The following is a 13956-nucleotide window of genomic DNA, read 5'->3' on the forward strand; positions in this document are numbered from 1 at the left end:
TAAAATTGAGGGTTAGGACTAGCTAGGGGTAGGGGTTACTTATTGTGAGAATTATGTTAGACGACCGATTCAAGGTAGATTTTAGGGTGCAGTCTTGTAAGCCTATTGAATCGGGTTTGTGATTTAGGTGATCTCTTTGCATAGTGAAGAAGCACATTCGTGAGCAGGAAGAGTGGATATAAGATTGTGATCCGAACCACTACAAAATCTCATGTGTTCCTAGTTGATTGCTTTTGGTGTTCTATTATATTGTTTTATACCGTTTATCGCTTTTGTTTTATATATTCCACTACATATTCTGTATTTTTGGCAAGAAGCGACAGCTATCCTATTCATCCCTCCCCTACCTCCTAGGCTTGCATTTCAGAACAATAAGATTGTTAAAACATTGTTCATACAATATCTCTTATTTGAGTAATATAACAAACTCTCATTTGTTATTGATGATTGTTTGAGATGATATATTTCATGTATGAACATGTATACAAGAGATATAAGGCAAAACGATGTAAAAATCAACATGAATGTTGATTTTTAGTATTCACGGCATCGATGGTCACGGGGCAACCATCAATGGTTATTAGTCAATTCATGGATTACAATGCACAATTGAAGAAAAACAAAAATAGAATTTAGCATCATCGATGGACTACATGGACCCATTGATGGTCAGCTATAACAACTATGTGGTCCATTGATGGACTACAGGTAACCATCGATGGTGAGCAGGGGATCAATGATGGTCGTGCTTTATCATTAATGGCGGTGACGCTGCTTAGTAGATTTAGTATTTAATCTCAACCGTTCATCAATCTCTTCCATCTCTAACTTCTACTATGACTCTTATATCATTTTCTTTTATTATCAAGATTATGTAAGATAGAAAGAGATCACATTTTAGAGAGGTTCATGCCTTGAGAAAATAGAGAGATTTATTCTAGGGTTTTGAAAGAGAAGTTAATTTTTTATTTCAATCCACGGAGCCTCATCACTCTCTGTCTTGTCGTGCTCAGAATTTAAGGTTCATCTCAGTGAGGAGAGTTTCCCTTCGTGTTCAATATCATCACCACTTCTTCATCGATCTTTACTTATATCTTCTGAAAACGGTTTGCTTAAAAGTGCTGTAAGATTCTTTTTAATTTTCACATAAATAGTTTGGTTGGTTTGTTCTTTATTTTATTTTTATGGCGTACTCAAGCCAATGATAATTGAGGGTTTGAACTAAATAGGTCTAAATGTTTAGTTATATGTTAGGAGTTTGGTTAGACGACTAATTTCGGGTAAATTTTAGGGTACATTCTTTGTAAGCTTACTAAATCGGGTTATGATTTAGGTGAACTCTGGTCATAGTGAGGAGCGTCCTTTGTAAGAAGAAAGAGTGGACTTAGAAAACCACTATAAAAATCTTGCATATTCTCTAGTTTAGTTTTTTTTTTAATTTTATTATTATTTTCGCTGCATATTCTATGTTTTAGCGAAAATCTATAACACATCTATTCAATTCCCACCCCCCACCCAAAAAAACCAAGTCATACGCATATATGTACAATAAATCTCTCATAGCCTTTCAATTTCAAAATATTTTTTTTGTCATTATAAAACTTAGGAGGTAATAACTGGCATAATATAATGGTATGTTCAATAAGCTTGTTTTTTTATTTTTCCCTTTTTTTTTGAAAAAATTATGTCAAGGCCCTAATATAAAGAGTAGCATGTGACCTGGCACTTTCACCTATTCACATTGTGGATTAGACCTAAAAAAGCGAATTTTTTGCCTATTTTTCTCTATCACGAGCAATAAATCTCCATTTAATTGTATGAGGTTTTTGTCTTCAAAACTCCTGTTGTCCTAAAATTATCTCCATTACTACTTTTACCTTCCCTTCATTAATGGATGAGAAGGATATCATCTGCATGGTCCCCTCAGGTAATAAAACAGTTTTCTTAAAGATTAATTCTTCAACCACCATGATGGAACTAAAATTTGATGTGTCAAAGAGGTTAAAACTTCCATATGATTCTTTATCGTTGGCATACAAAGATGAAACAAATGACAACTTTGATATTCCTATTGAGAATAAAGATGATATGTCGTCTATAGTGGAGCATAGCCGCAATATTAGGCGTAAAGAGATTCACATGAAAGCTTTTCTAAGAACAGATGATTCTACTTTCCACAACAACCAATAAGATCCACTAGACCTGTTGTAAGTTATCAGATTTTTTGATGTTAAGTTCAATATTTATGATGTTAAATCTAATGAATTGGAAGAAAAGTCCAAGAACTTTTTATGTTAAGTCATTTGGGTTGAATAATAGTCTAAATGTAGAATGTTAAGTGTAACGGATTATATGTCATGTCTAATTTCTAGTATGTTAACTACAACATGTTAAGTCCAAAGCTTTGTATGTTAAGTCTATAGTATGTTAATCGCAATTCATTACATGTCAAGTCTAAAGTGTTGGATGTTAAATCTAATTAGTGTGTGGTTAATTCTATCTGGTTGAATGTTAAATCTATAGAGTTGAATGTTAGGCCTAATTTGAAGATGTCTTAGTCCATTGAAAAGAATGTTAATTATAATGAAAATAATGTTAAGTTTAATAAGCTCAATGTTAAGTCTAATAGGAAGGTTGTCAAGTCTAATATGTTCAGTGTTAGGTCTCTCTTGTTAACTCAAATAGTTCGATGTTAAGTCTTGTTTAGTTTTCACTAACTATTTAGTTTTTATTATTTGTTGATGATCTTGTATTTTGATTATTTTCTAAACATTTGTAGCATTGCCAACAATTTGAACTCAAAAAGTAAAGATTATGGTCCACCGACATCGACATCAACATGTGTTTCAGATAGGATTCCCAACCCTTCTGGAGACAATGTATTGATGATAAATGACATGACTAGCAATTCAGATAGGATTCCTGCTTGGTAGCACACTACTTTAATTGAAGAGAGACAATTGTTTGATAATGCGAAAGAATTAAGATTGACTTTGCTTTACTATTCTATGGCCAAAAGGTTTGAGTGCGAATTTAAAAAGAATGAACCAAAGCGTATTCGGGTTTATTGTCGGTTTTCTTAAACCAAAAGTTGCCCATGGATGTTGTTTGCCTCTTCACGTAGAAATGAAACTAAACTTGTTATAAAAAGGTTCGTGAATAATCACACTTGTGGGCAATATGGTAACAATGTCGGTCATTCAAGGGCCTCCCGAAGATGCATTGCGACCCAATTACAATCCATGTTGAAGGTCCGACCAGACACGCGCCCTATTGATGTGCAAAAAGAGTTTCTAAGTCAGTATGGGCTAAAAGTCGAGTATAGTAAGCTACTATGAGGTAAAAAAAGAGCATAAGAAGAATTATATGATGATGCTTATGAGGTTTATGATCAATTACGATGGTAAAATATAATATTTGCCTTATTGGCTTGAAAAAAATATTTAATTTTTTAAGTTGTAAATAGTTAATTTTATGTGAAGTCTTTTAAGTTTTAATAGTTAAGTATTGATGTGCAAAAAGCATTTAACTATGATTTATTTTAAGTAATTTCATGTATGGTGTATAAGTAATTACATGCTAAGTCAAAGTTATTGAATGTTAAATGCAAAACATTTGATGTTAAGTGTATACTATTTCTTGTTAAGTTACAGTTCTTTCCTATTATATACGAATGTTGTTTAGTCTAATTTGGTTAATGTTAACTTTAGCACTTATTTTTTTCAAATTGTATGTATGTGGATAATGTTAAGAAGACAAATCCAGATAGCTATATTCATGTTGAACAAAGTGAGGGAAGGTTTGCAAGTCTATTCATTTGCTATGCTGCTTGCATAAATGGTTTTTTGCGTGGATGTCGATCACTTATATTTATGGATGAGACTTTTCTGAAAGATTGATTCAAAGGTGTACTCCTCAACGCTGTAACATATGATGGAAATTAAGGGATATTTTTACTAGCCTGTTGCATATGCGATCAGGAAAATAACATTAACTGAAAGTGGTTCTTATAAGGGTTGTGGTCAATACTCTATGGAAAGCTATTTTTAGACTTATTTTTGATGTTATGTTTAATATTTATCATGTTAAGTGTAATGAGTTGGAAGTTAAGTCTAAGACTTGTATGTTAAGTCTATTTTGTTGAATAATAAGTCTAAAAGTAGAATGTTAAGTATAAGTTATTGTATGTTATTTGCAAGTCATTACATGTTATGTACAAAGCTCTGTATGTTAACTACAATCTATTACATGTTAAATCTGTCCAAAGCTCTGTATGTTAACTACAAACTGTTACATGTTAAGTCTAAGGTGTTGTATGTTAAGTCTTATTCGAGGGATGTTAATTCTATTCTGTTGAGTCCAATTTCTTGTATGTTAAGTGTAATGAATTATATGTTAAATCTAATTTCTCGTATGTTAACTGCATTCGTTATAGGTTTGTGGTATATACTCTATGAAACGCCATATCTGTACAATCCTACATATCAGCTAGTTATAATATCAAATACGGATAAGGGAATTAGAGAAGCCATTAGAGAATTTTTTTTTCAGATGCTCTACACTCCAGATGTGTTCTACATCTCGTGGAGAATTTCAAGTTAAAATTGGAGAATTTAGGACTAAAAGGAAAGGATACTCAGATTTTAGGGAATCTATTACAATCAACTTGTTACATGTATACTAAATTAGAATGGAATGATTATATGTCCGATATTAAACCGATAAACAAAAGGGCGTATAATATTGTCATCAACTATGCTCCAGAGAATTGAGTAAACGCGTTCTTTCCTGAAATTAGGTAAAGTATAATTAGTCTAATGTTAATCATAAGTCATTTACTATTATGTTTAAGCCATTTCCTATTAAGTCTAGACCGTTCTCGTTTACTCTATATAACATCCTATTAATTATAAATGTTCAACTGCTAATTCTATTCACTTCCTGTTAATCGTAATGAATACCCTATTATGTTTCAGATATGGGCACATCACCTATGTTGCTGAGTTCTTCAACAAGTGGATACATGAGGCTAGATTGCCACGAATACTACAAATGGTAGAGCACATACGTATACGTAAGCAAATTATGATTCACATGAATGATCGACGTGACATGGCTAAAAGGTAGAATGAAATTTTTTCCCCAAAACTGAGCTTGTCCTTAAAGAGAACATGGAAAATGGGAGCTCATTGGATGTGTGTCAATCTCATAAAGGATTATTTGAGGTACAATCCCATAAAACTTATCAAGTGGATCTGGAGCATAACACTTGCATGTGTCGTGTGTGGGATGTAACGCGTATACCTTATAAACATGCATATACAACTATTATGTTTATGAAGAGAGAAGTTTACCAATTCTGCGATTGGTTTATGACAGTTGAAGCTTTTAAAAAATATTATGAGGTAATCCTTTACCCTATCCCTGATTATGAGAAGCGTAACGTACCATGAGATGAGATCCATATATTATCATCATTAACAACAAAAAGGAAAAAGAGAAATAAAACTAGACGGATCAACAACAGATCTGCTTACACATGGCCAGTTAAATGCTTTTGATGCCATATGGAAGGGCATAACCGTGTTAGATGCAATGAACCTATCGCCGATTAATTGTTTTGTAATTTGTTAAGTGTTTTGCTTGTATAGTTACATACTATATATTTTTTTGTACGTCATTGGTTGTTAATTGTACGTTAAATATTTTGTATTATGTTAACTTATAAGTATTTTCATGTTAAATGAGATATCTTTGCAATGTAAGGATTACATTTCGTGTTAAATATAAGTCATTTGAAGTTAAACTAATGGCAAGCATATGTTATGTGTAAGTCATTTCATGTTAAGTCTCCATAATTTCCTGCTAACTATAACTAATTTGCTGCTAACTCTAAATCACAACCTGTTAAGTCTAAGAAGTTGAATGTTAAGTCTAATTAGAAGACTGTCAAGTCTAATCCGTTCAATGTTAATTCTCGTTTGTTAACTCATATTTGTTCAACTAAAAAAATAACGATTGTGGTTGTTAACTCTAATGAGAGGATTCTCAAATCTAATCTGTATATCACATCATGTTAAGTTTATGTAATGTCCTGCTGCCTGTATATCACATCATGTTACATTTTAGCGATTTCCTGTTAAACACGGCTCATCTTCGTCTAGTGTTCCTTCTTCGTGCCTTTGTTCACGTCCTTCAATGAGTATTTCTGCGACAAGTCTTGCCGTACAACTTCATGTGAATCGTCGCCGGGAGTAGCATGCAATGTTGAGTGGCCAAGAAGTATTGCCCTTATATAAAAGTACATGAATACGCCACGGTCATAACTGCAATGTGAGAACATAAAATTACTCACATAAAATTAGTTATTAGTTATTTCAATTGAGAATGTTATCATGATACTAACCTTCCTATTTATTGCTCGCATGAGAAGACTTGACATTGGAATATTCTGTAAACTTTTTTAGAATCAAGTCTAGCCTTCATGTGGTCCATAAAGGTTATTATTTTATTAACAGGTTCGATGTACGACAAACGGCCTGATGAACTATAATGTCTAATGACTTCTTTATTTAATCAAACCTCAGCGAGATGCTAGTGATCGTTCATGACGATAGGAATCAATAGATTTGCAACACCCACGGTGATATGTTTTTCGATAAATGACAAATATAGCAAGTAATATTCAGGCTGCTTGGCGTAGAGTGAATGCTATAATCCAAATAATATAGGATTTATAATTAATAAGAAATATAGGAATTAACATGAAAAGTAATAGAATTAACATGAAAATAAATAGATTTAACACAGTCTGAGTTAAATATCACACGAAATGGCTTACCGTTACTATGAAATAACTTAATACATAACAAAAAACGAGTTATATTTAACAAAAATTAAAGCAGACTTATCAATTAATTATTTAACTTTAAATTTTTAGAGTTAACATAAACTAGCTTAAAACTAATAGTAAAATAATTCGACTTAACATGGACTAACTTACTTCATAATAAATATATTATAACTAACAAGAACCAAGATTAAAATAACATAAATACTTACATAAAAGAACACTGACATGATGCCATATTTTTTGGTTGATGCTTCTTTCTACAATCTATCCACCAACATTTCTTTCATCTATAAAGAATTTGAAAATTAGCATTAAGTATAAATAAGGCTCCTAAAATTATTTAATTTGGAATCTTACATTGTCGTCTAGTCGACCACCATGAAGCAAGTATAAAAGCTCTTCTCTATTCATGTTGTTGTTATATATCTTAATAACAACATATCACATGTGATTTATCATTTATCAGTAAACATGTACATTCATATATATTGAGTTAACATATAATGCAATAAACTAAACATATAAAAAATTTATTGAAACTTACTTACGACATTTTTTATAGAAAAAATGGGATAGTCATTTATTTTTTGTTCGGGTAAGTCTCGATAATACTGTAGGTGGTGTCCTATAGCTGTGTAAAAAAGTCCCCATGCTATCAAGAATGCATATGCTAAAATCTGAAAGAACTAAAATCCCTGCATTTAAATCTTTTAATAGAGCTTCCTCCTCCTTCGTCATTGAGGTCATCTTCAACACATCTCACTTGGTTTCTTAATTGTTAAAGTAAAATTTGATGGCTTCTTTCTCTTCATCCACATGATCAAGGACCTCAATTATATCTTCTGCTTTTTTAGTCTTCTTCTTTTCTTCTGTGAATGTGGTCCTAATGTGTCGTGATCTCTTTGTAACTCTTTTGCTTGGTGCCCTAATTCTCTTGGGTAGGCTCTTCTTTGTGGCTACTTTCTCTAACATTTTGTGCAGCATTCGTGATGTCCTCCACAATTTTATCCACTTGCTCAATCACAGTATTATGTATAATTTCCTCTACATTCTCATTCTCCTTTTTCACGACATTAATGTCCTCAATCTCTTTATGTACAATTTCTTTCTCAATCTTTTTATTAACTTTCTCCTTAATGTGCAAATCCTCTGCTCCTTTATTTTCACCATTATGAAAATCATCTCCAAATCATTTACAAAATTTCTATGTCATCATTTTGAACTTCCAACTGAACTTCCTCTTTGTTTTCCTCCTCGACGGGGACTTCCTCCTCAACTTTCTTCTCAATTGGAGCTTCATCCTGAACGTCCTCCTCAACATGAACTTCCTCCTCAACTTCTTTCCTGATGTCATCTTCCTCCTCTTCTTTATCAGAATCATGTACAAAGTTACTGTTGAATGATGTTCCTCCTCAACTGATCATGGCTTAAACTTACTGTTTTGCGCAATTTTCTTCTTAATATTTTCCTTCAGCACCTCCGGGTCTATAACATCAACACTTGCTCCATAATTTTAAACTATTCTATTGAGTCTGCTAATCTCAATCATGAATGCTTTATAGTATATACTCTTCCTAAGTTTTGTTGCACTCAATAATCATATGCAAAGTTTAGCAGAATTTCTTCAGAACATAAGCTACTTCTCAATGGGTAGAGCCTCATCTCATCTTCCTTTTCAAAAGCATAGTCAATATGCTTTGAATTGATCTGAGTTTTTTCAGATATTAATAGAAATTAGAATTAGACTTAATAGGAAATGACTTACAGTTAACATGAAATAGTTTAGACTTAATAGAAACAAAAATAAACTTAACATGAATAAAATTAGACTTAACACAAAATTAAACATAATAGAAATAACAATTAGACTTAATGGGAAATGGCTTACAGTTGGCATGAAATTGTTTAGACTTAATAGAAACAAAATTAGACTTTACAAAAATTAAATTAGACGTAACATTAACATAAAATTAGACTTGATAGAAATAGAATTAGACTTAACAGGAAATGGCTTACAATTAACATGAAATAATTTAGACTTAATAAAAATAAAATTATACGTAATAGGAATTAGATTAGACTTAACATAAAATTAGACATAATAGATATTAAAATTAGGCTTAACAAAAAATAGCTTACAGTTAACATAAAATAATTTAGACTTAATAGAAATAGAACTAGACTTAACTGGAATTAAATTAGACTTAACATGAAATTAGACTTAATAGAAATAAAATTAGACTTAATAGGAATTAACTTAGACTTAACATGAAACTAGACATAATAGAAATTAGAATTAGACTTAATAGAAAATGACTTATAGTTAACATGAAATAATTTAGACTTAATAGAAATGAAATTATAATTAACAATATTAAATTAGACTTATCATGAAATTAGAATTAATAGAAACAAAATTAGAGTTAACAGGAAATGGCTTACAGTTAATGTGAAATAATTTAGACTAGAAGCAGAATTAGACTTAACAGGAATTAACTTAGACTTAAAATGAAATTAGACTTAATAAAAATAAAATTAGAGTTAAAAGGAAATAAGTTAGACTTAACAGGATATTAATTAGACTTAAGATGAAAGTTATTATAATTAGCAGGAATTAAATTAGAGTTACATTGAACCGATTAAACTAGAAACTGACTTAACATGATATAACCATAACTTCTTCAGAAATAAAGCTTAATTAAAGTATCAGTAATACTTATATAGCCTATTGAGCCATTCTTCTTAGCTTCCTCATTCTTTACCTTTCTCTTTAGACTCTCCCCACTAGCAAGACATTTAGGCTTATGAGACATAATTTCTTTCCTCAATGCTGGGGGTGGGAATCTATTCCTTTTAGGACTTGAGACATCATTAGTCCTCACATGAGGCTTCTTCATTGGTAGGCCTGAGCATATGGTCGTTCGGTCGGTTTTTGACCTATATAATATCAACTGAATTGCACCGACATTCTGCTAAGAACCAAACCGCACCGAGGTGAGTCGGCTTTGCTTCGGGTCGGTGCAGTTTGTCAGTTTGCACTGGGAAATAATGACAACTTATGCAGCTTGATATATAAACTCAAATGCAACAGCAAGCACCTATTGCTTAGTACTCAGAAATCAACATAAACATAGGCATTTCCATTTGCACTCCATCACATTGATAAATGACAACTTACGAGCTTTAGTGCACTCACATTATGTGAAGGCTTTTCCATTGCACAAGAATTATGAAAAAATGGCAAATAATATCATAAAAAACTGAATAATTTGTACGAGATTAGCGGTCATTAGTCTAAAATTAATCATGCTATCACAGACTCACAAATTCCAAGTTCATTTAGAGATCTCACAAATTCTGAGTGCAGATAGAGAGTGAGAGAGAGAGAGGAAGTGCGTCTGGTGGCTGATGGCGGAGTGTCGAGTGTGGAACTGCGGAGTGCGGACAAAGAGTGAGAGAGAGGAAGTGCAGCTGACGGCGAAGTGCCGAGTGCGGAACTGTAGAGTGCAGACAGAGAGTGAGAGACGAAGTGTGGCTGGCGGCTGACGGCAGAGTGCCGAGCACGGAACTGCGGAGTGCGGACAAAGAGTGAGAGAGAGGAACCGAGGAAGTGCGGCTGGCGGCTGCATAGTGCGAGCTTGGATTTAGGGTTTAGGTTGAGATTTGAGGGAACAAGTTGGGTTTCTAATGGGTACGGGTTAAAAGTTAAAAGGTTATTAGTTGCGGTCGGTTCGGGCAGTTCGGGTTGAAAAGTTTTCAACCCAACCCGGATTGACCTACAAACAAAACCGACCGAACTGTTAATTTTACGTCGGTTTGGTCAGTTTTTCGGTTTGGACCGAACCATGTACAACCATACTGATTGGGTATTTTGAGAGCTAAGGACCAACTTCAACAAAAGGTTTCTCAACTAAAGTTATTGAAGTTTTTTCTGTCTGCTCAATTATCCCCTTCCTCAAAGATCCTACTTTCCCACCCTCTAGTACCTAATTTATCATTGGAGGCCTGAATCTGTCACTAATGACATATCTCTTTATGTCAATCATCTCATAATACCAAAGCTGTACACAATCATCATTCCAACAATTAAAAATTGACAATATTCACGATTTCAACAATTAGAAATTGTCCATGTTCAAAATAACAATATTATTTTACAATTAACAAGAAATAATTTACAAATAACAGTAAATGATTTAGGATTAACAGGATTTGAATTATACTTAACATATATGTAATTAGACTTAACAAGGAAAGCCTAATACTCCACAGTAAGTAACATACATTAATAGGAAATGAAATAGACTTAACATGGAACTTACGGGTATTAGTGGCATGCATCCAGTGATATATGTAACTCCTGGCTTCTTCAAACCCTTTAAAGATATTTTAATATCTCTAATAGTTTCAATATAAATGAATTTCCACTATGCAACTTTGTTCACCCTTTCAATACTATCCATATACTTGAATAATAATCTAGGGATACCTTGCACACTTCTGGGGCACCATATCATTAAGCATTGATAAAGTATATATAGCAAAACAAAGTCTTGTATATCCTTCTTTTTCTTTGATTCCACAAGACTTTCTAGTAGATCTTTAACATATCTTCGAATGATGCTTGGTGCTCTTCTTTTTTGTCCCTTCTCCCCCTTTTCATTTTTGAACAGTTTACCAAAATATTCTAGCCATATTCTACTTTTGGGGTCCCTGTTTGTATAAATAATTTTCTCGTCAATTAAGAAACCAGTATGATTATGAACCCAATCCAAGTCAAAGTTAACAGTTCTCTTTTTCCTGGTTTTAGCATCATGGATGAAAATGTTTTGTATCAACATCATAATAATTCAACACTAGCTCAATTGTTTGATAATCAAGTGTAGGAGCGCCAAATAGAATATAATGCTCAAATATGGATACACCATATGCATCCATGTGCCACTGAAATATCTTTGGGGAAAGATGCTTTATAAATTCACAATATGCCCCAATACTGACAGTTAGCCTGATTTCTGTAGGATCACCAATCTTTTTCCTAAAAAGAAATTCAATTGTACATTTAACATGAAACTCAAATGATTTAACTTGAAAATCAGATGATTTAACTTGAAACTCAATTTCGCTAATATAACACTTTGTTTAGCTAACATGTATTTAATTAAACTCAAATTAGTTCTCATGTATAGGATTAGAATTAACACGAACCTTAGTTTAGATAACATGGAAATCAGTTCAGTTATTATGAAGTTCACTTCTAATAACATGAAACTCGGTTTAATTAACATGAAACTCAAGTTAATTCTCATGTATAGGATTAGAATTAACATGAACCTCAGTTTAGATAACATGAAAACTCAGGTTAAGTTCTTTAATTAAAAGAAACCCTAACACTTACTTCTTTCTGGGGTTGGAACCATCCCCTGCTGAACTTCTTTTATTGCCTCGACCTCGTTCTTCACCCCTTTGCATGATCAGAAGGGCCTTCGACTCTTCCTCCGTGCTTCCACTCCCAGATAATCGACTATATTCTCCGTTGCTACAAGAGGCACAACCATTATCACTCAACGAAGCTGTGTGATCACCACTTCGCTCACAATGTGCGACCGACGACTAAGATTTAGCTTCATTTTTTGTTTAGACCATCTTTCACGGCCTCTGACAACTTGATCATGCCGTCCACCGTAATGAACGACTTCGAAATCGTGAGCAGATACTTCCTTCAATGACATATTCACGGCAAAAACCCTAACCCTAAGTTGAAATGTGAGATGTGAAAATGGAGTTTGGGAATTTTTGGTGGTTCCTGGATAGTAGAAGTGAGAGGGGAGAGAGAGTACTTGAGTTGGGGATGGGCACTGTTACCAAGTTCGGTCACTTCACGACGAGGATGGGTTTGTAATTTCAAGTGGGCTTTTTCTCTAACTGCTCACATGGCAGTCATATGGGGGCCTTGACACAAATACATCATGCATTTGGGGTTGAAACATAAGACCTAAAATACATGGAGCCTTGTTAGACAGGCTAATTATTATTGGGGTCTTGACATAATTTTTCCTTTTTCATTATAGCAAGAAAACGTTGCTCTTTAATTTCTTTGCTAACTCTAATATATAAAGAAGTGACACAAGAAGGACACATAAAGAGAGAGACAATGAATGCTCTTGCTATCCCAATGCAGCAGGTGTTTGATCCCCATGCCATACAAAGATACTACCAACATCCTCTCTTCAATTCGTAACAGCTCATCAGTCATATCTGCTGACATCAATATCAGTTATAGCTCACCTCAGCCAAAGCTTCATAATTTTACTAATTTGATAAAAAATCACGGCGTACACTTTCTGAAACAATGTGAACTGAATCATGTTACTCTTCTAGTTACTTGAGAAAAAGGGGATCGTCATAAGAAACTTAAGAGCTTTGGTAACATATACATCAATGTAGAATCTCTAAGACTGTCTACCAATAAGACTAAAAATTCTATCCTCCTCCACTCCGGACCACCCATAAGATTATAGAAACACTTGTACGCACAATATCATTGTACAAAGAAGTTCTAGAAGTCTAGGATCTGATACGTGCCACCACCATTCACAAAACCATACACTATGGAAAGTGCAAACGTGGATAAGTGGGTAGTTACTTAGTGAGAAGTTGTGATTTCCTTATTCTTATCATTGTTGTTGCTTTTCCATCCGTTGTAAGAATATTATATAGTGGGGAATATCTGGAAGACAATCAAGAAGTTAAAAAAAAAGGAAATCCTTGCATTCCCTCTCATCCTCCTCTTCTTCTTCCTTTACCTAATTCAAACATATCAGGATCCTTCAAACGATTTTAGTAAAATTAGAGAAATCCTGCTTGACTTCACTATGAAATAATGTTGACACTTCAAAATTTTATAGAGTCGTATACCAGTCAACATTTCTTGTTTTCTCGCTGCTAACTTATAGCTTTCTCTTCTTCCTCACTCTGTTTTACAATCTATTAAAACCCGACTAGGATCAGTCCTGTCTTAAGATAACACTAGTTTGGACCATGGAAAAGACAGTTCAAATTAAAATGGGTTTAGCGTGCATTTTTTAGCCTACAAAAGTTGA

This window comes from Asparagus officinalis, chromosome 6 (assembly GCF_001876935.1).
Source record: "Asparagus officinalis chromosome 6, Aspof.V1, whole genome shotgun sequence".
Taxonomy (NCBI): domain Eukaryota; kingdom Viridiplantae; phylum Streptophyta; class Magnoliopsida; order Asparagales; family Asparagaceae; genus Asparagus; species Asparagus officinalis.